Source organism: Triticum urartu, chromosome 3A (assembly GCF_056163025.1).
Source record: "Triticum urartu cultivar PI428250 chromosome 3A, HENAU_Tu73, whole genome shotgun sequence".
Lineage (NCBI taxonomy): Eukaryota > Viridiplantae > Streptophyta > Magnoliopsida > Poales > Poaceae > Triticum > Triticum urartu.
This window is the reverse complement of record NC_141875.1, coordinates 469615770-469641034: the sequence shown is the minus strand read 5'-3', so window position 1 is coordinate 469641034 and position 25265 is coordinate 469615770.

Here is a 25265-nt window from a genome sequence, read left to right as displayed (position 1 = left end):
CTAAAGGCCATTTTGGGTAGATGGAAAAGATTTAATTTGACCCTAGTTGTATTTCATTTGCTACTAGGGTTTATCAGTTCCCATTTCAACTTTCTGTGAAAAGTAAACATGATGCAGTCACTCTAATGCATGCACTGACTAGGGTTGTGGCAAGGAGGTTCCGTATGGGGTAGCTATTTGAGTACGGGAGGCGTGCGATCAGACCCCTGCGCGTGCTCATCGGGAGGAGAGCCCTTTGACCTCTACCCGCCGCGCACCTCCCTCCCAACATCTCCATTAATTGCGCCCGAGCCCCTTTTCTACATCGTGGCTATATGTCTCACTGGACTGAGATTTAAGAGAGAAAAATGAAAATCTGAAAAGGAAGTTTTGCACGGATCTTGATGTAAGATCCAGCGGACCTATACAGCATCGACTCTGACTTATAGCAAGCATGATGAATATAAGGACGATGACAATGGATAATAATTGTCTTACATATTAAGGAACATAATTAAAATCCCCGCAAAAGAAGGAACATAGTTAAAAAAGACACATGGGGCAATGCCCTAAATACACAAGGGCAAAAGAAGAAGGGAGACAAAGATCTAGCTCGCTGATCTCTACTTTCTTGATGCATTGCTGCAGGCCGCGGGAACTAGTCTCCGCGGCGAGCGGCGATGAGCTCTTTCTTGTCCTCAAGATGCTGCTTTAGAGCATCCATGGATTCCTCCACCAGCCTTCTGCGCTCGATGCGCAGTATGGCATTCTCGTCCATAAGTTTCTCGATGATGATGACGGTCCTCTTCAACAAGGCAGTGGTCTCCTCCTGTTGCTCCGCACTTCCGACAATCGTCGCCCTCAGCTGGTCGCGCTTGGCCCGGAGCTTCGCATTGCTCTCATTTAGTTACCGAATGACGCCAGTAGCCTGTTCAAAAGAGGCTTTCATGTCGTCCTGCAACCTCGCCCAGCCGGAGATCTGATCCATCTGGCTATGGACAATCGCATGCATGCGCTTGTAAGAGTCCTTGCCTGCCCATGAGACATTTTCCCAGGCTGCTGCGATGCGGGAGGACATCTCTAGTGCATTCACGGTGCGGCAGGACATCTCTTCTGCTTCCGCGGCGCGGCCGGACCAGTCTGCCGCATCGACGGTGCGGCGGGACCTCCGTGCTGCTTCGACGGTGCGACGGGACCTCTGTGCTACTACGGCCGTGCGGTGGGACATGCTGGCTGCATTTGCAGCGAGACGAGACATCTCTCGTGCTTCCGCTTCCATGCTCGCATCTCACTGGTGGCAATCTCTCGACCCAGAACTCACGCTGTCCATGGTTGATGCAAGGGAACAATGATGAATGACTTATTTGTTTTTGTGGATGAGGAGTTGAGGAGGAATGTGCAGTCATCTTGGAGTAGTGGTATTTATAACCGAGTACTAATACGCTCCTAAGTGGGAAACCATTTAGGTTTTGATCGGTATGAACAGGTTTGCAATTTGGAATGTGACGGGACGCATGCTCAAAATTTACTGACGGTTATAAGTGCGGCACTATTCCCGGAAGGCGTAACGTGGGCACGTACGCCTTCTCAGCCGCGTACGTGGCGTTTGCACCATAGGGTGCACCACAATAGGCAATGTCAGCACACGTCTTGTTCCAATAACCGTGCGCGTTCGTTATTGCCATCGCACACTCTTCTTTTAATTAGAATGTGTGTGCCCGTCTAGTGCACACACGTTGATCTATCTAACTGTTTCAGTTTGTTGTGGCTAATCGCAAACAGTTCATCCGTGTGAAGTGTATGCCATCAATCGCAGACACTTTGATCTGGCTGACCCGTTTCTGTTATGTTGCCTAATCGCAAACAGTTAATCCTTCTGAAGCGTATGCCCTCAATCGCACACACCTTTATCTAGCTGCCCATTTCTATTGTTCCTCCTCATCACAAACAGTTCATCTGAGTGAGCCGTATGCTGTATATCGCGCATGCCTTCATCTAGCTACCTGTTTCTTTTGTTCCACCTCATCGCAAATAGTTAATTGAACTAAATCGTATGCCCTGCATCGCACACACAACTAAAATCTGAACCGTGTTTGATGGCTCCGCCATCACAAACGTTTTGCACCTTTTTTATGGTTCTTTTACACCACCGTTTGCGATTATTGCATCGCACACAGTTTCGTCGAAGGGTCTCTTATCATAGTGTCGCGTTAGCAGCATCCTGCAATAGTGCCCGTTCGCTCAGGGTCAAACAGATCAAACATATTTTCATGTCTAGAATCTTACATGTGCAGCCACAAGCCATTACGTATTGGAAATATGCCCTAGAGGCAATAATAAATTGGTTATTATCATATTTCCTTGGTTTATTATTCATGCTAGAATTGTATTGACCGGAAACTGAAATACATGTGCGAATACATAAACAAATACTATGTTTCTAGTGAGCCTCTACTAGACTAGCTCGTTGATCAAAGATGGTTAAGGTTTCCTAACCATAGACATGAGTTGTCATTTAATAACGGGATCACATCATTAGAAGAATGATGTGATGGATAAGACCCAACCGTAAGATTAGCATTTGATCATATCACTTGAGTTTATTGCTATAGCTTTCTTCATGTCAAGTATCTATTCCTAAGACCATGAGATCATGCAGCTCCCAGATACCGGAGGAATACCTTGTGTGCTATCAAATGACACTTCGCAACTGGGTGATCATAGATATGCTCTACAGGTATCTCCGAAGGTGTCTGTTGGGTTGGCATGGATTGAGACTGAGATTTGTCACTCCATGTGATGGAGATATCTATGGGCCCTCTCGGTAATACAACATCGTAAAGAGCTTGCAAGCAATGTGCCTAATGAGCTAGTCACGAGATCTTGTATTAGGAAAGAGTAAAGATACTTGCCGATGACGAGATTGAACTAGGTATCACTACAAAAAAAAGACACATTCGTGACATTTTGGGCCGAACAAATTTTTTTTCTGTCATACATATGACACTTCTATGACGATAATTGTGACAAAACCCGGTATCATCATAGATGTGGTGCGCTCCTACTTCTATGACAAAAAATCATGACAGAAAATGGGCTTTTCGTCCTGGGCGGGCCGGAGACGCAGCTGCATGACATTCTTTGGGCCGTCCATGACGGAAAAAACCGTGGTAGAAGCGAGGGCGAGGAAAATTTCGGGGAGTTCCCGGTTACGGTGGGAGGTTGGGGGCCGAGCGATGCGTGTTTCTCTCGTACACGTACGCGCGTGTGTGCGAGGCGTTGGCTCTAACTGAACCCGAGCGAGGCGTTGGGCTCTAACTGAACCCGAGCGATTGCACTGCAGGCTACGCGTTACTGAACCCGAGCGATCGATCGATGGCTGTTAACTGAACCCGATCGAGCGATTCCTTCGCTACTGCTGCTAACTGAAGCCAATAGATGCTGCCTCTAGATGAACAGTGAGCGTTGCAGGGGGGTGGATGAACAGTTCCCGGTGGGGGTGGATGAATAGGACCCCGTGGTGTTGCCTCTGGATGAACATGACCCCGATCGATCGAGCCGGTTGGGGCTGGATGAACAGGACCTTGTGGAGGGATGGATGAACAGGACCACCCCGTGGAGGGCAGGATGAATAGTAGACGGTGGAGGGCAGGATGAACAGTAGCCCGTGGAGGGGTGGTTGAACAGGAGCCCGTGGAGAGGGCTGGTTGAACAGTAGCCGGTGAAGTAGCGCGCGGTGGAGGCTGGATGAACAAGAGCCCATGGATGAACAGTCGCAGGTGGAGGCTGGAGGAGGTCGATGGTGGATGAACAGTAGCTCGTGGAGGCTGGAGGGAGTCGACGGTGGAGATGAATAGTATCCCGTGGAGTCCTGTTTTAGGGTATGCCACACCCCTCCCGATGAACAGGACCCCCGTTTCGACCGTAGTGCTCCAACACAAGTCCGTTTCATCCGTTTTGTGGTACGCCACACCCCTCCCGATCAACATGACCCCCATTTCGACCGTAGGAGGTCCGTTTCCTCTGTTTTGTGGTACGCTAGACCCCTCCCGATGAACAGGATCCTGTTTCAAACGTGGCCGATCGAACACAAGGCCGTTTCCTCCGTTTTGCGGTATGCCAGGCCTCGTTTCCATTGCCTGTTCCGTCCAAGCCCTCCCGATGAACACGACCACACATTCCGTTCCGACCCAGCCGGTTGGCTCCCACGTGTTCCGTTGCCTCCCCATGAACACGACGCATTCCGTTGCCTCCCCATGAACACGACACATTTCGTTGCCTCCCCATGAACACGACGCATTCCGTTGTCTCCCCATGAACACGACGACGACGATGTTTCTCCGTTCCAACCCAGCCACGTACACGAGCCCTCGCCGTACGTATGCGCGACTAGGCGTTCGAGACCCCGCCTGTATGTACACATACGTGGCCGTATTTTCTTTCTTGCACCATGGCCGCTGTACGTACGTACGTGTACACGCTACGTACACTTTGACCAGGTGGGTACCGACTGTCAGGCACTTCCTTGCCTGCGAAGATGTAGCTGGTGGGTCCCAGTAGTCAGGGGGGCAAATCGTTTTTTTGCCCAGACGCACTTCCTTGCGTGCGAAGATATAGCTGGTGGGTCCCAGCAGTCAGGGAGAAACGTTTTTTTCGTGAAATATAGTGGCCCGTCTGGTGGGTCCCAGCTGTCAGGTGGAGGAATCATTATTTTCCACGTAATAAGGAGGCACTTCCTTGCTGCGGCCATGAACCCAGCTGTCAGCCTCTCCACGTACAGTCCACGTCCGATGGAAGTCGTTCCTTGACCACGTTGACCACGCCGCGCCGAGAGCACTAGGGCGGTGGACGACGGCGAGTCCTAGGAAGGGGACGACACGGAGCCAGGGAAGACTCGGCAGTTGTTTCCCACTCGGAGGAGACTACGACTGTACGAGGGTTTACTGGTTCGTCTGCCGTCGCCGGAGAATAACAGTAGGTGTGGGTGAGTAGAGGGATGTCTAGGCCAGCGATGGGAGTACGGTCGGGCGGTGAGGCCTGCGCGGCAGCACAGCTGGCCGCGAGGAGGAGGGAGCAGGCAGTCCCGCCGGCGCTTGTTTGAGCGGCTGGAGCAGGAAGAGCAGACACTGAAGAAGCACGACGGCTGTTGGATGGACATCCAACAGTCAGTGCTTGTGCGTCAACCTTTTTTTAGGAAAGCCTCAAATCTGTGGAAAACAACATACAGTCCATCTGCCATTATTTCTAATAATTTACAGCCCATTTGCTAATTCTTAAGCCCATTTCAAATTTGTGGAGCCCATATTCTTTTTGTTAGCATTACAGCCCATATTGGGGCAACGGTTAAAAAATTATACGAAATTTTGCATAATTCGGTGCGGTCCGAACTGTTTTTAATCCCGAAATTTCAACTCACATTCAAAATGATTTTGAAAATAAATGTATATCAATATAAAATCCAACAAATTCTCCACGCATAAAAATTAATGTAATTTAAAATCTTGAAATGAAAAAAAAGATATTTGAAACTAATTGCCGGTTTGATGTGTTTTAAAAATGTACAACCCATTTCTCATTACTGATGGGCCATTTGGCCAGTCGAATGAAAGCTCTCCTCGTCTTGAAAGATTTGCAGCCCAACAGGCCTGACAAAGCGACTTACTTGGCAAATCACAAAAAAACTGGGCTGTGGCCGTGGACCCAGCTATCAGCCTCTCCACGTAGAGTACTCTTCCGATGGAAGTCATTCCTTGACCACGTTGACCACGCCGCACGGAGAGCACCACGGCGGTGGACGACGGCGAGGCCTAGGAAGGGGACGATGCGGCCGTGGAAGCCCGCACGGAGAGGACTGCGAGGGTTCACTACTTAGGTTGCGGTGTGAGGCTACCGTCGCCGCAGGGCCTGGCCAACGGTGGGAATAGTAGGGGGCGGTGAGGCCTCTGCGGCAGCACAGCCGGCCACGGGAGGTAGGAGCATGCGGCACGACCGGCGCTGCTTTGGGCAGCTGGAGCAAGAAGACCAGAGGTTGAAGAAGCACTACGGCCGTTGGATGGACATCGTACGGTCACTGGAGCTAGAATCGTTCATATTGACTAAGTTGACAAAGCCCTTCGTCCCCGTCAACTTAGTAGGCCCACAAGTCAGCCTCCCAGCAAGGTGGTTCCCAGCTAGCCGGGGGAGTATTCATTTTTGTGTGCATAGTAAGGAGGCACTTCCGGTGGGTCCGAGCTGACAGCGGGGGGGGACGCTTTTTTCCCGAAATACGGTGGCCCATCCGGTGGGTCCCAGCAGTCAGGGGGAAACGATTTTTTTTCGCAAAATACTGGTGGCCAGTCTGGTGGGTCCCTACTGTCAGGTGGAGGAATCATTATTTTCCGCGTAATAAGGAGGCACTTCCTTGCTGACGCCGTGGACCCAGCTGTCAGCCTCTCCATGTATAGTCCACATCCTATGGAAGTCATTCCTTGACCACGTTGACCATGCCGCGCCGAGAGCACCAGGGCGGTGGACGACGGTGAGGCCTAGGAAGGGGACGAAACGGAGCTGGTGAAGACGCGGCAGTGGATGCCCACGCGGAGATGAGTATGAGGGTTCACTCATTCGGCTGCGGTGTGAGGCTGCCGTCGCTGCAGGGCCTGGCCTGCGGTGGGAATAGTAGGGGCGGTGAGGCCTCCGCGGTAGCACATCCGGCCACGGGAGGCAGGTGCAGGCGGCACAACCGGCGCTGCTTTGGGCGGCTGGAGCAAGAAGACCAGTGTAGGATCGAAAGTATGTCTAGAGGGGGGGTGATTAGACTACTTGACCAAATAAAAACTTAACCTTTTCCCAATTTTAGTTCTTGGCAGATTTTAGCTATTGTAGGACAAGTCAAGAAATCATCACACAATTCAAGCAAGCATGCAAAGAGTATATTGGCAGCGGAAAGTAAAGCATGCAACTTGCAAGAATGTAAAGGGAAGGGTTTGGAGAATTCAAACGCAATTGGAGACACGGATGTTTTTCCCGTGGTTCGGATAGGTGGTGCTATCCTACATCCACGTTGATGGAGACTTCAACCCACGAAGGGTAACGGTTGCACGACTCCACGGAGGGCTCCACCCACAAAGGGTAATGGTTGCGCGAGTCCACGGAGGGCTCCACCCACGTCCACGAAGAAGCAACCACCCACAAAGGGTCCACGAAGAAGCAACCTTGTCTATCCCACCGTGGCCATCGCCCACGAAGGACTTGCCTCACTAGCGGTAGATCTTCACGAAGTAGGCGATCTCCTTGCCCTTACAAACTCCTTGGTTCAACTCCACAATCTTGTCGGAGGCTCCCAAGTGACACCTAGCCAATCTAGGAGACACCACTCTCCAAGAAGTAACAAATGGTGTGTAGGTAATGAACTCCTTGCTCTTGTGCTTCAAATGATAGTCTCCCCAACACTCAACTCTCTCTCATAGGATTTGGATTTTGTGGAAACAAGATTTGAGTCGAAAGCAACTTGGGGAAGGCTAGAGATCAAGATTCATATGATAGGAATGGAATATCTTGGTCTCAACACATGAGTAGGTGGTTCTCTCTCAGAACATATGAGTTGGAATTGTGTATGTGTTCTGATGGCTCTCTCAACGAATGAAGAGGAGGTGGAGGGGTATATATAGCCTCCACACAAAATCCAACCGTTACACATAGTTTTCCAATCTCGGTGGGACCGAATCAACAAACTCGGTCGGATCGAAAAGGTAAACCTAGTGACCGTTAGAGATTTTCGGTGGGACTGACATGCAACTCGGTAGGACCGATATGGTTAGGGTTTGGGCATAACGTAATCTCGGTGAGACCGATTACACAAACTCGGTGAGACCGATTTTGGTAATTAGCTAACCAGAGAGTTGGTTAGGCAAACTCGGTGGGACCGATTTGCTCTTTCGATGAGACCGAAAAGTTACAAAAAGGAAACACTGAATTTACATTGCAATCTCGGTGGGACCGATCAGCTCTTTCGGTGAGACCGAAAAGTTACGAAAGGGAAACAGAGAGTTTGCAATCCCATCTCGGTGAGACCGAGATCCCTATCGGTAGAACCGAATTGCTAGGGTTTGGCAGTGGCTTATGACAAGTGAAACTCGGTGGCGCCGGATAGAAAGAATCGGTAGGACCGAGTTTGGCTTAGGGTTTAGGTCATATGTGGATATGGGAAAGTAGTTGAGGGTTTTGGAGCATATCACTAAGCACATGAAGCAAGAGGCTCATTAAGCAACACCTCAACCCTCCTTGATAGTATTGGCTTCTCCTAAAGACTCAATGTGATCTTGGATCACTAAAATATAAAATGAAGAGTCTTGAGCTTTTGAGCTTGAGCCAATCCTTTGTCCTTAGCATTTTGAGGGTTGCACTTTCACATCCATGCCATGCCAATCATTGAGCTTTCCTAAAATAGTCATCTTGGAATAGCATTAGCTCAATGAGCTATATGTTGTTATGAATTACCAAAACCACCTAGGGATAGTTGCACTTTCACCAAAGGTTGAAGAAGCACTACGGCCGTTGGATGGACATCGTACGGTCACTGCAGCTAGAATCATTTATATTGACTAAGTTGACAAAGCCCTTGGTACGTCAACTTAGTAGGCCCACAGGTCAGCTTCCGAAACGATGCGCCCCAGATGTCAGGGGGAGGAATCATTTTTTGGGCGGGTGAAGCTAGAATATCCGAGATTGAAGAAGAAGCACGGCATCCGTTGTCGGCGTTCTGGGAATGGGGGTCCCCAGACTTGCCTGCCTGCGGCGTGGCTCAAAGGGGGGCCCAGCACGGCCCATCTTCATCAACACAGACCCAAGACCCTCGCGAGGGGCCAAGCCTCGCGGGGCGGACGACACGGAGCTTCCTCAGGCACGGCCTCATCAGGCTGGCTCATGAGGAGGCGGAGAGATCAAGGCGGGGTACCTCACGAGGTGCCCATAACGCAAGCCATGACGACCAAGGGCGCCAGGCGGGTGCCAGCCCGCGCGGTGTCTTCCTTTCCTCTTTGGTGCAAGGGGGGCAAGTGCAGCCGCGGAGTACCGAGGCATCAGGTAAAGGTTGCCATTTCGGTGCAACGAGACCAAGACCAGGAAGACTGCAAGACGGAGGTCATCGTGGAGCCCAAGACGGCGTCACCACCAGAGCTTTGTGCAGGCGAAGACTACTTTTGTCAGGGTAGCGAGTACTAGCTGTCCCCCTTCAAATTAGCCCGCCATTGTTGGCTCCCTTCCCGCTCGATATTTGGGAAGAGGACCAGGGCCTATATAAATAGGACCAGCCACCCACAGAAGAGAGGGGTTCGGAGGGGTTCGATCAGAGAGAGAGAGAGAGAGAAGGGTGGCTGAACTCCTCCCAGCAGTTCATCGCCCCAGCCAAGAACAGACCCTCGCGAGGCTGTTCTTCCTTGTATCATTCATCATCATCAGCCCAAGAGGCAATCCACCACACCACACACTGGAGTAGGGTATTACACCACAACGGTGGCCCAAACCAGTATAAACCCTGTGTCTCTTGTGTTGTTCTTTCCGTAGCTTTGATCTTAGCGAGGCGGAGGGGTGCAGGTAGGTAGGAAGCGAGATCTCCGCGCGCACCCCAGTGTTCGAACCTCAAGGGTCTGCCGGAACCCGAAATGCTGCGCTACCGCCCCGTCGACGACGTCTACGAAGAATGGCTCGACCGCGTCGCCGAGCTCGTCTGTGCCGCAGGGAGCTCGCTTGCGCCATCCGTTCCGCTGCACCGCACCCCGCCCCGCGCGGGCGATGAAGCTACGGCGGCACCCCGGCCGCCTCCTCCTCAAGAAGGAGCCATGGCTCCAAGGCGCGTGGCCCCTGGGCGGAACCCGCTCCGTCAGGTGCCAGCGCAGCAAGAGCAGAGCTACCAGGAAGTCCCTCGCCCGCAAGAAGCTGCCGGGGCGCTCCCTGCTCCAGCACGTCGCGACCACGCTCCTGCTCCCGCACGTCAAGACCCAGCTGCGGTGCGTGGGGACATGCAAGACCAAGCTCTCCATCACCCAAGGCCTCCTGTGGCCACAGCAGGCTGTCGTGCCTTCACCGACGAGCTACGCAGTGTCGCATGGCCCGACAAGTTCAAGCCAGACCTGCCTCCTCGCTACGACGGCACGGCTGACCCTGTGGAGTTCCTTCAGCTCTACGAGCTGGGCATCGAAGCTGCCAACGGAGACGAGAAGGTCATGGCGAACTGGTTTCCCATGGCGCTCAAGGACGGGGCACGCACCTGGCTCCTGAACCTGGCTCCAGGCACGATCTCCTCCTGGGACGAGATGCGCACCCGCTTCATCGCCAACTTCCAAGGTACTCGCGACCGGCCACCCGCCGTGAGCGACATGCGCCGCATCAAGCAACAACCCGGGGAGACCCTGCAGAAGTACATCCAGCGCTTCAACAACGCATGCCTCAAGATTCCCAGGGTGACTGAAGAGGCCATCATCTCAGCTTTCTCCGACGGCGTGCGCGATGTCAAGATGAAGGAGGAGCTGGCGATGCATGAAGACCTGTGCACTTCTTTGGAGCTGTTCAACTTGGCAACCATGTGCGCCAGGGCTGAGGAAGGGCGTCTCTCCCTCCTCGAGTTGCCTGCCGCAGACCCGGAAGAGAAGAAGGCCAAGGCCAAGGCTGTGAAGCGCAAGGGGGCTGCCGTGCTCGCGGCAGAACCAGACACCAAGCGGGGCAGAGATCAGCCCGAGCCTTCCAAGGGCAGCCGGTACTGCGTGTACCACAACCTCCACACCCAAAACACCAACGAATGTTAAGAGCTCTGAGCCGTGCGAGAAGGAAGGATCGGTCGTCGCCCCGACCGCGGTGACCGGGGCTACGGTCGAGGAGGAGGAAGGAACGCAGGACGCTGGGAAGACCGTGGCCCGCACCAAGGGTGGTGCGATCAACCTCACGAGGATCGCTGGCAAGACCTGCCTCGCGAGCAAGACTGGAGGGGTCGGCCTCGCGAGGATCGCTCGCAAGGCAACGCAGGCCTCCCTCCGCTGCCGCCGCAACCAAGGAGAAACGAGGACCGCCACCAAGACGAGGAGGCTAGGGGCTTCCAGGAGCCGCGCGCGATCGCCTGCATCCTGGGCGGGGCTCAAGCCCCAGCCTCTCAACGCATCTTCAAGCAGTTCGCCCGCGAAGTGAATGCAGTCCTCCCCAAGCTCGAAGCCACGCGCCCTCTCAGGTGGTCGGCGTGCGCCATCACGTTCAGCTCGGCAGATCAGCTCAAGTGTGCGGCTACAGCCAGAGTCCTCCCGATGCTCTGTTCCCCAATCATCAGCAACGTGGTGGTCACCAGGACCCTCATCGATGGCGGGGCAGGGCTCAACATCCTGTCTGTGGAAACATTCAACAATCTCCAAGTGCCCTACAGCCAGCTTCAGCCAACCAAGCCTTTCTCCGGAGTCACCGACGGCTCCACGGTCCCGATCGGGCAGGTCCACCTCCCTGTCACCTTCGGCGCATGCGACAACTACCGCACCGAGCTCATCGACTTCGACGTCGCTCACATTCTCCTGCCGTACAACGCCATCCTCGGGTACCCAGCGCTGGCCAAGTTCATGGCCGTAACTCACCACGGCTACAACGTCCTCAAGATGCCAGGAAGTGGCGGAGTCATCACTAGAAGACCTGAATCGCGGAAGCAGGAGGCTTCCCGAGACCGCCCCCAAGAAGAAGAAGACATCGTTCGGCCCGGCTCCTCAGGAGGAAGGCCCCTCTGGGCCCGTGCCTGCCCAGGGGGAACCTCCTTCCATCGCATAGGAAAGCGTGCCCGGTGCCCTCCTCAGGCAGGGCTCGGGGGCTCTTCCCTGGAGGGCCACCGACCTGGCTAGGGTCACGAGGGAGGCGCTTGGGCACCACATGGAGGCGTGTTTCGAAGCACGTTTCCCTCAAGAAGGAGTAAGGCAAGGAGAGCCAGACCCTCAGGAGTTCGTCAGCAAGGCCATTCAGGAGCTACAGGAGTCAAGAGTCATGAAAGGCGGTAGCTGTCTACCAGCAGTGGCTCCCCATCCAGGCGAGGATGGTGGGCTGCGCGTCTGCATCGACATACCAGGGCTCAACCGAGTCGCCTCTCTGGAGCGCCTCTAGCCCTCGCAAGTGGGGTGCTGTGGAGGTCCACTCACAGCTACGTTCGCATGCCTTACGGCTTGCCGAACGTGGCTGCCACGTACCAGCGCCTCATGAGGGGCATCATGGAGGCACAAGAGGCCAGGCGTTCCGCAGCCCTGGCGGAGATGGAGATGGTCCGCGGGGAGCCGCCAGCACCTCCGGAGCCTCCCGAGGCCCCCGGTCCTGGGGGCTCGTGAGGATTGGATTCCGTAGCCCACCGAGTCTGCTACACCAACACCCCTTCGTCCTCAACGTCATCAGGTGACATATTTCAAGTTTCACTTCCAGCTGGGAGCGCCCCCCTAGGGCTGCATTATTCCCAGGCCGCGTGGGTCCGTCCCTGCGGCATGTACCCCTTTTATTTCATGTTGTTAGCTTACCTTATTGGGGGCGCCCCTCGGGTTGCATGATCCCCAAGTCGCTCGGGCCTGACCCAGTGATGTCTGCCTTCCCATCATCTATTTGAAAGAATCCACTCCTTCGCGGCTAATGTGTTTTACCTAGTTGCCTGCTCAGCTGACGCAAACTAACGGAGCTGCTCCCAAATGGCACGACGCTTGCGCATGGGTCCGTCCCTGCAACGCCGACAAACCTGAATGGCTGAGCTCTGGCCGCGGCAGCCCCGCATAGTGTCACCTCGTCAAGCCTTCAGTGCCTCATTACCCCTCGGAAGCAACCAACGGCTGACTGTCAATTGTCATGGCAACCCCTCGTTTTCTTTTCTATGATGGGTCTACGGGATCTCTTAAAGGAGCTGCATCAGGCGAGGCCCTTGCGGTGTCTCCTCCAGTCTCGTCCGCGTGAACCGTTTGCACGTTAAAGGGGGGGGGGTGCCTGAGCATCGCGACTCAGGGCTCCTACTGGCTCTCCAGCCCTCACCCTCTGGCCTTGTCCACGACATCGTGACCTGGCATACCACCGACGGCTGAGACTCGCTCGAGGGCCGGGACCCGAGGACGTAGAGCAGAAAGGGGAACAAAGGCGAGAGGGGAGAGACACACGAGGACCTCGCCGAGCACCCTCGCGCCTACCGATGCACGGACCCAGCGACACGCTAGAGAGCGGCCCCTGATTCTCAAGATAAGTCATCACCTGAAAGCGCCAGCTACCGTGGCACCATCCCCGCACCTAATGCTATCCCGTGTTAGCGACGCCGCTCTACTTTCTCACCAAACGACGGCTGCTTGGGCGCCAAAGGGGACCTCCTGAGCATCGCGACTCAGGGGCTCTTACCGGACTCCGGGTCGCTCACCTCCTGGCCTTGACCATGGCATCGCGACTTGGCATACCAGCGACGGCTGAAGGCGCCTTGGGACTGGGACCTGTCAGCGCAGAGCACCAAGCCCTCGTGAGGTTCGAAAGGGAGGACCGAGCTAAGATGGAATGAGCAACTCGCACAATTCTATGATAAGGGTTATATTAACAAAACAGGATCACATGCACCTTACAAGCCCCCACGGGACGCGTTTTTTATTCCTCGCAGGGAACATATCCTAAAGGGACACTAACTACGCGTGCCCCAGCAGAAGACGCCATCATCAAAGTGGGCCGTCAAGCACCGGTGCCAACCACATCCAGATCAGAGTCGGCGGCGGCCTGACGAGCCTGCCTTGCTCCAGGAGCGGAGCCGGCACGGGGGCTCGTAGCTGTCGTCGCTCGTCTCCGGAGTCACAAAGAGCTCGCCAGAGTTGCTGGAACCTCCAACGCCTCCTCCGCCTGAGGAGCCGCCAAGGGAGCGGTCAGCGGGCCCAATCCTCGCCGCAGCAGGGCCCCGGCCACCTCTCCCGGGGCAGCACTCCAGCCGGCGCCCGCTCACGTCGAAGACCTTGAAGAGCATCACCGAAGCACCGTCGTAATCCAAGTGGATCGCGAAGACGCCCCTTGTCCTGCAAACCCGGGCGATCTCTCTCCAGCCCCGAGTCATGAAGACCTCGCCCGGGGCAACGACCGCGACCTCTGCCTCGGTCGCGAGGGTGCTGCAGCTGGCGTGCTGCAGCCAGAGCTCCAGGGGCTCCCCCTGCGGGATGATGGAGGCGAAGAAGGGAGGAAGGCGAATCCAAGACTGAAGAGGAATGGCGACGTGGAGCACGAACTCTCGGGAGGAGCCCGCGGTGTGGACCCCAGGGGGGACGACCCACACCTTCGTGACCCGTCGGCGCCGACGGCGGCGCCGCCCGTGGCGGTCAGCATCAGCTCCTTCAGGGCTCTCGACGTGGGCGTACAATGGAAGCGGGAACCCCGGCGGCGCCCGCTCGCACCAAGGCCTCGACACCACCTGAAGGGCCCCCTCGTCCAGGCCACGGGGGACGAGCCGTTTCGTCAGCGGGAGTGGGTCTGGTTCCTCTCAGGGAGCCTTTCCCTTCTCTGCCATTGAGAACCGGCAAATCGGAGCCATCGCAGCCAGATAGAGCAAGGATCGGGAAGAAGGAGAAGCAAGAAGGGATGGACTGGAAGGGCGCGCGCCGTTCCGTACTTATAGCTGGCGAAGGCCAACCGCCGACCTCCACGATCGCAGGTAATCATGACCCGCTTTGCATGCAGGGACTTGTCCAATCCATGTAGTTGCCGAGGCGCCATGGGGAAGTGGAGGCACCCACGTCCAGTCAACCGCCACGCGGCACCCAAGGCCGCAGGTTGTTAGGGCCCGCGGCGCTTCGCTCTTGCCCTTCCGCCTCCCTGCACGGCCAAGTCCGGGCGCGCTTTGGGCCCGGGGGCTACTGTCGGCGTTCTGGGAATGGGGGTCCCCAGACTTGCCTGCCTGCGGCCTGCGGCGTGGCTCAAAGGGGGGCCCAGCACGGCCCATATTCATCAACACAGACCCAAGACCCTCGCGAGGGGCCAAGCCTCGTGGGGCGGACGACATGGAGCTTCCTCAGGCACGGCCTCATCAGGCTGGCTCGCGAGGAGGCGGAGAGATCAAGGCGGGGTACCTCACGAGGTGCCCGTGATGCAAGCCATGACGACCAAGGGCGCCAGGCGGGTGCCCGCCCGCGCAGTGTCCTCCTTTCCTCTTTGGTGCAAGGGGGGCAAGCGCAGCCGCGGAGTACCGAGGCATCAGGCAAAGGTTGCCATTTCGGTGCAACGAGACCAAGACCAGGAAGACTGCAAGATGGAGGTCATCGTGGAGCCCAAGACGACATCACCACCAGAGCTTTGTGCAGGCGAAGACTACTTTTGTGAGGGTAGCGAGTACTAGCTGTCCCCCTTCAAATTAGCCCGCCATTGTTGGCTCCCTTTGTAACACCCTGGATGTAACTTTCCCTATTTGTACTCCAACTCTTGCCGTTTCCGGCGTTAAGTTATATTTATTTTTCTCGGGTTCGGGTTTTGTCTCCGTGTGTTGTTATCGTTGTCATGCATCTCATATCATGTCATCAGGTGCATTGCATTTGCATACGTGTTCATCTCATGCATTCGAGCATTTTCCCCGTTGTCCGTTTTGCATTCCGGCGCTTCGTTCTCCTCCGGTGGTCATTTCTAGCCTTCTTTCGTGTGTGGGGATTATACATTTTCCGGATTGGACCGAGACTTGCCAAGCGGCCTTGGTTTACTACCGGTAGACCGCCTGTAAAGTTTCGTACCATTTGGACTTCGTTTGATACTCCAACGGTTAACCGAGGGACCGAAAAGGCCTCGTGTGTGTTGCAGCCCAACACCGCTCCAATTTGGCCCAAAACCCACCAAACTCTGCTCCATGTCCTAGAGCGTTCGATCACGATCGCGTGGCCGAAAACCGCACCTCATTTGGACTCTCCTAGCTCCCTCTATGCCTATATATACCCCCCCATTCCAAATTCGCGGATCCTCTCCCCCTAACCCTAAAAAAAAGATCTCCGCCGCCGCCGGACAACGTCCGCCCCGAGCCGGACGTGTCCGGATCCGCCGCCACCTACCGCCGACTGCCACGTGGCCCTCGCCTGCCCTGCCGCCGCCGCGGCCCGGGAGCCCGAGCCGGCCCCCGAGGCCCATCGCGCCTCCTCGCCCGCGAGCCGGCCGCCGCCGCCCGCCACCGCCTCGCAGCGCCGCCCCGCCTCCTCGCTCGATGCCGGCCGCCGGCCGCCGGCCGAGTCGCCCCGACGCGCCGCCGCCTTGGCCGCTCGCCGCCACGCCGCCGCCTCCGGCGAGCGCCACCGCTCCGGCCGGCCCTCCCCTCCACTCCGGCGACACTCTCAAGGAACTCCGGCCGTCTACAGTGCAGTTCCGGTGAACTTTGAAATCCGTTCCCGGATCTCAGATCTGAAATCCTAACCCTAGGTCGTTTTTTTCTCTAAGTCTCAGATTTTTTAGTTCATATGCTCATGTTCGCGGCTCTGTTACTTTGCATCCGTAGCTCCGATTCATGCATATAGCATATCAAAATGTTCATCTCAGAGAGTACATCATTTCATTCCATTGCATCATTTTCATTTGAGCTCATCTTGATGCCCTAAATGCTGTTAGAAGAGGGCTACTTGAGTTAATTGTCAGATCTGTTACTCCGTTTAGCACTTTTGTCATTTTTGCCATGATTATTGTGTGCATGCTATGCCCGTGAGTTCTTCATATGTTTTGTTAAGGGTTTTGTCATCTATCCAGAGGTATAACCCATGTATTTTTAGGATGTCTGTGGTGACTTGTGCAAGCTTGCAAAGTGAGGCACCCGGTAATTCTGTTTTCAAGGACTTAGTAATTTCACTAAGTCCTGGGATTGTTTATCTCATGATGCCATATGTTCTTGTTGTTTCCTAGTGACCCGTGCCTCTTTTGAGGATGATCAGTAAGGGAGTTTTGTTAATCTTGTAGTGCTCTATCCATGCATGTCTTTGTTTGAAATTATGGAGCAACCTAGCTTGAGTAAATCAAGCTCTACTTTTGCTTCGTTGCGAATCTGGGCAGATCGTCTACTTGTTTGTGATTTTGCCGATGTTATTGTAGTTGATCCGTGCATGATATGCCATTGTTCTTGCCATGTCTAGCTTGTATTTTGTGCCTTCTTTAGGGATGTATGCTTGTGTTTCCATGACTTGCACCGTGGTGAGTGCATCGAGCTCGTAAACATGCCTTCGTGAGTTATGTTTCAGCATGTCCCAGTTTTCACCAAGTCTGAAAACTGATTATGTTTTTGCTATGTTCGTGTGCTTGTTAGTATATTTTGTGATCCCTTTTGGCTCAAGGTCACTAAGGGACTTTTGTTAATATTGTTGAGTAGCTCCATGCCATGTCTTTCTTTGTCATGTTTAGGTCCCGTAGCATGTTGTTTTGTTGCTCCGAAGAGGGCTGTATGATCTGAAATTCCAGACAAGTGTTAATTTCACTAAGCCTGAGATCTGTTTTTACCATTTGCGTTTTTGCCATGCTTGTTTGAACCTCCTAATGGATGATTTGGCCGTAGCTCAGTGCTAGACTTTTGCTAAGCATCTTATGTGCATCCCTGTCATGTATTTTATTGTCATGTTTGGGTGCTGTAGCATGTTCATTTCATTGCATTTAGGTGCCTACTTGCTGTAAATCGTAGACCGGTGTCATATTTGAATCGCTTGCCATTTCCAAACCGTAACTCCGATTCCGGCGTTCTTTATATCGTTTTCATGCGATTTCATCTCATCTTTCAAGTGGCACACTTGGTTTTCCAAGTTGAGGCCAGGTTCATGCATTTCCTGTCATATCTTGCATTTTGCATCCCGCATCGGATCCCGCATAGCATATCATCATTTCATCATATTGCTTGGTCTTGCACGTGGTTGATTGTATCCTTGTTGCTTGTTTGTCTTGTTTGGGTAGATCCGGGAGACGAGTTCGCTAACGAGGAGCCCGTTGAGTTTGCTCTTGAGGATCCAGTCAACTCTGACAACTGTGTAGGCAAGATGATCATACCCTCGAAATCACTACTATCTTTGCTATGCTAGTTTGCTCGCTCTTTTGCTATGCCATTGCTACGATGCCTACCACTTGCTTGCAAGCCTCCCTAATTGCAATGTCAAACCTCTAACCCACCTTGTCCTAGCAAACCGTTGATTGGCTATGTTACCGCTTTGCTCAGCCCCCTCTTATAGCGTTGCTAGTTGCAGGTGAAGATTGGAGGCCGTTCCTTGTTTGAACATCTTTTATTTACTTGTTGGGATATCATTATATTGCTATGTTATCTTAATGCATCTATATACTTGGTAAAGGGTGGAAGGCTCGGCCTCTCGCCTAGTGTTTTGTTCCACTCTTGCCGCCCTAGTTTCCGTCATATCGGTGTTATGTTCCCGGATTTTGCGTTCCTTACGCGGTTGGGTTATAATGGGAACCCCTTGATAGTTCGCCTTGATTAAAGCTTTTCCAGCAATGCCCAACATTGGTCTTACCATTTGCCACCTAGCCCTTTTCTTTCCCTTGGGTTCTGCAGACTCAAGGGTCATCTTATTTTACCCCCCCCCCCCCCGGGCCAGTGCTCCTCTGAGTGTTGGTCCAACTGAGCGATGTCCGGGGCTACCAGGGGCAACTCTGGGCTGGCCTACCTGACGTCTGGCTCATCTGAGTGTGCCCTGAGAAAGAGATATGTGCAGCTCCTATCGGGATTTGTCGGCACATTCGGGCGGTGTTGCTGGTTTTGTTTTAACCTGTCGAAGTGTCTTGAGTTACCGAGATACCGAGTCTGATCGGAACGTCTTGGGAGGAGGTCTATTCCTTCATTGACCGTGAGAGCTTGTCATGGGCTAAGTTGGGACTCCCCTGCAGGGATTGAACTTTTGAAAGCCGTGCCCGCGGTTATGGGCAGATGGGAATTTGTTAATGTCCGGTTGTAGATAACTTGAACCTTAATTAATTAAAATGAATCAACCGAGTGTGTTGTCGTGATGGCCTCTTCTCGGTGGAGTCCGGGAAGTGGACACGGTGTTGGAGTAATGTTTGCGCAGGTTGCTCTCTAGTTTCTCGCTCGTGCTTTGCCTCCTCTTCTCGCTCTCTTTTGCGAATAAGTTAGCCACCATATTTGCTAGTCGCTTGCTGCAGCTCCACTTATATTTTACCTTGCCATTCCCATAAGCTTAAATAGTCTTGATCGCGAGGGTGCGAGATTGCTGAGTCCCTGTGGCTCACAGATTACTATTACACCAGATGCAGGGCCTGATGATTCCGCTCCAGGAGACGCGTACGAGCTCAAGTGGGAGTTCGACGAAGACTCTCAACGATACTATGTTTCCTTTCCCGATGATCGGTAGTGGTGCCCAGTTGGGGGTGATTGGGACCGTGTCGCATGTTGGGTTCTCTTTTATTTTGGCGCCGTAGTCGGGCCATGAGGGTTTGGATGATGTAATGTTATTTATGTACTTGATTGACGTGGCGAGTGTAAGCCAACTATGTTATCTCCCCTTTTATTATTACATTACATGGGATGTTTGTGAAGATTGCCTAACTTGCGACATATGCCTTCAATGCGATTATGTCTCTAAGTCGTGCCTCGACACGTGGGAGCTATAGTCGCATCGAGGGTGTTACACCTTTCCCGCTCGATATTTGGGAAGAGGACCAGGGCCTCTATAAATAGGACCAACCACCCACAGAAGAGAGGGGTTCGGAGGGGTTCGATCAGAGAGAGAGAGAGAGAGAGAAGGGTGGCTGAACTCCTCCCAGCAGTTCATCGCCCCACCCAAGAACAGACCCTCGCGAGGCTGTTCTTCCTTGTATCATTCATCATCATCAGCCCAAGAGGCAATCCACCACACCACACACTGGAGTAGGGTATTACACCACAACGGTGGCCCGAACCAGTATAAACCCTGATTCTCTTGTGTTGTTCTTTCCATAGCTTAGATCTTAGCGAGGCGGAGGGGTGCAGGTAGGTAGGAAGCGAGATCTCCACACGCACCCCAGTGTTCGAACCTCAAGGGTCTGCCGGAACCCGAAATCCGACATCCGTTGGATGGACATCCAACGGCCACTGCTGCTTGAACCGTGTGTTGACTATAAGTTGACAAAGCCTTGCATACGCGTCAACTCTGTTTTTTTATGGGACGCGTCAACTTACTAAGGCCAGAAGTGTGTGGCAGAGAACTTATAGCCCATTTGAGATTTGTAAGAATGTGTAGCCCATTTTTGAATTCTAATGGAATTTACTACAGTCCATTTACAGTTTGTTAAAAGTACAACCCATTTCAACCAACTGTTCAAAATGGAATTCAATAAAATTTCCCACCTTTTGATGGGATCCGAAATATTTTTATCCCGAAATTTCTAGTCAGATTAAATACAATTTCAATATAAATTTATATTACGTAAAAATCCAACGAAACATTGCGCTCGCAACAATTAATGAAATTAAAATTTTCAATATCCAAAAATAATATTTTATAAAGTAATCACGTGTTTGGTGCATTTTTTTATAGTTACTGCCCAGTTTTTATAATTACATCCCATTTATTATTTCTTAAAGCCCATTTTCTTGTTAAGCCTAATGCATACCTCCTAGGAAAGATTTGCAACCCAGCGGGGCGGAGAATAACAACTTGACCTTGCCTGGGTATTCCTAAAAGAAGTATAGCTGGGCTAGCCATTTTCAGCTTGAAAAAAATTAATATCTGGGCTGGATATCTGGCCTGGGCTAGACGGGCCACAGCCTGCCCAGTTAATACCTGCAGCGATGTTTTCGTTGTTGTTCAAAGGAGAAAAATTAATATCTGGGCTAAACATCGAAAAACTCTGCAGTGCTCACACCTCAAAAACACAAATACTGCTCGAGCTGCTTGGTCCCAGCTGTCGGCCGCTTCTTGTGCAATTCTCTCGTTTATTGACTAATACATAGGTTGACAATGGTGTGGGACCGTGATGTCAGGAAACCAGGGGAAGCAAAATAAATTACTCTAGTGAGCGCTTCCACCTCTGCCTCGTTGTCTCCCGTGGAAACCCCTTTCCTCCCTTTTTTTTGCTCGGGCAAGGACCAATGCATGCAGCACGTCCATGCGGTTATTAGGCAAGAAATAAAAGCGCTTTGCATGCTATGAATTACGATGGCCTGCATGGGTAGCTAATAAGGCATCCTCTTAACTACTGTGATTAAATGTTGTGTTTAGAAGAGAGAAATATTCTTCTTTTCCACCAATCTGCTTGCACCTAGGTCGCGATGCACCTTCTAATACGACTTATTCACCTAGACGGAGGGAGTATAGTTTTATACATATATATATAATAAGGAGGCACTTGCGTACGTGAGGCTATGGACCTGGTGGGTCCCCATTGTCATCCTCTCTAAGTAAAGTCATTTCCTCGCCCGCGCGCGCTTTCCGCCCGAAACAGTCAGCGCCACCCGCCCCCCTTCCCGGTGCAGGCGATTGCTCCGCCTTCAAACGACACAAGTGCCGTCCATCTGCCACCCACATTAATGATACGCGGTTGCCGAGGCGACTACTCCGGCGCCACACGTCCGTCCCTCCGCCCGCCCACCATTGCTATATAAACTGCTGCGCTGGCCATAGCCGTAGTCATCCGCATCTGTTCCCTTTCTCCTGTCCACACCACTACTGCCCACCATGGCTTCCTCGCGCTCCAGCGCTCTTTGGGACAGGCGGACGACAGACCACAAGGAGATGGCAGCCATTGCTGCCGACTGGCTGGCCGGCAGGCAGCCGGAGGACGACGACGTCCCAATGGAGAATATGGTAGTCGACGATCCGGTGCCAACCTCCTCCTCCGCGCCATCCTCGCCGGTGCATTGCACCATGACCATCGGCGAGGCCCGTGCCCAATATATGGACAGTGTGAGGCAGATGCATCAGGAGCAGTTTCGGGAGGCGCAGGCCGACACCGCCTACAACCACCATCTCCTCCAGGAGCACCTGCAGGCGGAGGAGTAGATCGCCGCAGAGCAGGTGGAGCAGGAGGCGCTGCTCAACTCGTACCGCTCCGCCCGCAAGGGCTGCCTCGAGCGCTGTCGGTACCGCATGCAGGTGGCGGAGGCTGCGGCTGCCTACAAAGAGGCTAGCAAAGAGGGCGATGAAGCGGGCGAGGCGCTGTTTGGCGAGACCGAGGACGAGGTAGAGGACAATGCCGGCTCCGACGAGTCCCCGCTCCGCTGGCGTCGATGAGGCCCTGCTCCGCCGAGGCCCCACGGCGCCAACAATGAGGCAGAGGACACCGCCGGCTCCGCCGAGGCCCCGCCCCGCCAACAACGAGGCAGAGGACATCGCGGGCTTAGCCGAGGCCCCACCCTACCGGCAACATGGGGGAGGATTTCCACTGCTCCACTGAAGCGCCGCCCGCCGGCAACGAGACAGAGGACATCGCCGGCTCCGCCGAGACCCCGCCCCGCTGCCAACGCGGCCGTGCCACACAGAAAACGAGGAAGAGTAGAACATGGTAGGTCGTCGCCGCTCGGGTCCAAGTAAGGCCACCGCTGCTACCCTCCTATTGAAGCCAAGCTAGGCGGGTTGACCATTGACGACCGGTTAGCTTCTTGGCGGCGACGTGGAGTCGGGGATTTCTGCTGGAGAATAACGCTGCTTCTACTTAACTGCTGGTGTAGTTGGCTGACTGACACGTGGGCCCAACAGGCCACATGTCAGTTACGCAACTGCACCTGCAGTTAAGTCACTGAAGCTTCTGTTCGGCTCAGCGGGACACGGGTGGGTAGCTTCGGTTAATTAATTATACCTCCAGCGCACCCCTGAAATGTAATGAAATCTGGCATGTTTATATGAAATCCGACCGTGAATGAATGAATTTATTTCGATTAGTTCGAATTCCTCTATCACTGGCATTGGATGAACATGCAAAACAATACGTACTAGCATTATTCCCAGGGTGATCACCTCGTTTGCAGAAGTTTCACATGTACTCCCTGGGTCCTTTCTAGTCTGCATACAAGTTTTGTCTGCAGTCAAAGTACCTCTACTTTGACCAATCTTATGCAAAAAGTATGCACTTTCACAACGTGCGAAGTAAAAAGGAACAGAAGGAGTACAAAGAGTTTGAGCAGCTTTTTAGCGTTTCTGTACATTGCAATCAAACACACAGGCCTGGCAATTCATAGAGAACATTCAAAACAATCGATGATTATGCATCTCAGCGACTCACATGTCAGAAGCAATATTTACTTCACAACTAAAGAATAAAGAAAAAATTGATCGACGCTGCTGACAGCAAAGGGCGTCCCATTCAAAAATATCAAACGCATGTCTTGCTAAAATCAATGAGGAAAATTTGACAAGGTTGTCCCATTCCAAAATATCAAATGCCTACGATTGTGGATGTTGGGGAACATTGCAGAAAACAAAAATTTTCCTACGGTTTCACCAAGATCCATCTAGGAGTTCATCTAGCAACGAGTGATTGGATTGCATCTACATACCTTTGTAGATCACGCGCGGAAGCATTCAAAGAACGGGGATGAGGAAGGCGTACTCGACGTGATCCAAATCACCGGAGATCCTAGTGCCGAACGGACGGCACCTCCGCGTTCAACACACGTACGGTCAATGTGACGTCTCCTTCTTGATCCAGCAAGGGGGAAGGAGAGGTTGAGGAAGATGGCTCCAGCAGCAGCACGACGGCGTGGTGGTGATGGAGCTGCAGTACTCCGGCAGGGCTTCGCCAAGCTCTATGGAGGAGGAGGATGTGTTGGAGAGGGAGAGGGAGGCACCAAAGGCGTGGATTGAGAGGCCCTCCTTCCCCCACTATATATAGGGAGCCTAGGGGGGCGCCGGCCCTAGGAGATCTAATCTCCTAGGGGGGCGGCAGCCAAGGGAGGAATCCCTCCTCCCCAAGGCACCTAGGAGGTGCCTTCCCCCTTTGGGACTCTTCCCTTCCTTATCTCTTGGCGCATGGGCCTCTTGGGGCTGGTGCCCTTGACCCATATAGGCCAAGGCGCACCCCCTACAGCCCATGTGACCCCCCGGGGCAGGTGGCCCCACCCGGTGGGCCCCCGGGACCCTTCCGGTTGTCCCAGTACAATACCGGTGACCCCAAAACTTGTCCGATGCCCGAAATAGCACTTCCTATATATAATTCTTTACCTCCGGACCATTCCAGAACTCCCCGTGACGTCCGGGATCTCATCCGGGACTCCGAACCTTAAGTGTGTAGACCCTACGGGTTAGGGAGACATGTAGACATGACCGGGATCGCTCTCTGGTCAATAACCAACAGCGGGATCTGGATACCCATGTTGGCTCCCACATGCTCCTCAATGATCTCATCGGATGAACCATGATGTCGAGGATTCAAGCAACCCCGTATACAATTCCCTTCGTCAATCGGTATGTTACTTGCCCGAGATTCGATCGTCGGTATCCCAATACCTCATTCAATCTCGTTACCGGCAAGTCACTTTACTCGTACCGTAATGCATGATCCCGTGACCAGACACTTGGTCACTTTGAGCTCATAATCATGATGCATTACCGAGTGGGCCCAGTGATACCTCTCCGTCATACGGAGTGACAAATCCCAGTCTTGATCCGTGTCAACCCAACAGACACTTTCGGAGATACCCGTAGTATACCTTTATAGTCACCCAGTTATGTTGTGATGTTTGGTACACCCAAAGCACTCCTACGGTATCCGGGAGTTACACGATCTCATGGTCTAAGGAAAAGATACTTGACATTGGAAAAACTCTAGCAAACGAACTATATGATCTTATGCTATGTTTAGGATTGGGTCTTGTCCATCACATCATTCTCCTAATGATGTGATCTCGTTATCAATGACATCCAATGTCCATAGTCAGGAAACCATGACTATCTGTTGATCAACGAGCTAGTCAACTAGAGGCTTACTAGGGACATGTTGGTGTCTATCATTCACACATGTATTACGATTTCCGGATAACACAATTATAGCATGAATAAAGACAATTATCATGAACAAGGAAATATAATAATAATGCTTTTATTATTGCCTCGAGGGCATATTTCCAACAGTCTCCCACTTGCACTAGAGTCAATAATCTAGTTACATTGTGATGAATCGAACACCCATGGAATTCTGGTGTTGATCATGTTTTGCTCTAGGGAGAGGTTTAGTCGACGGATCTGCTACATTCAGGTCTGTATGTACTTTACAAATATCTATGTCTCCATCTTGAACATTTTCACGAATGGAGTTGAAGCGACGCTTGATGTGCCTTGTCTTCTTGTGAAACCTGGGCTCCTTTGCAAGAGCAATAGCTCCAGTGTTGTCACAGAAGAGCTTGATCGGCCCGACGCATT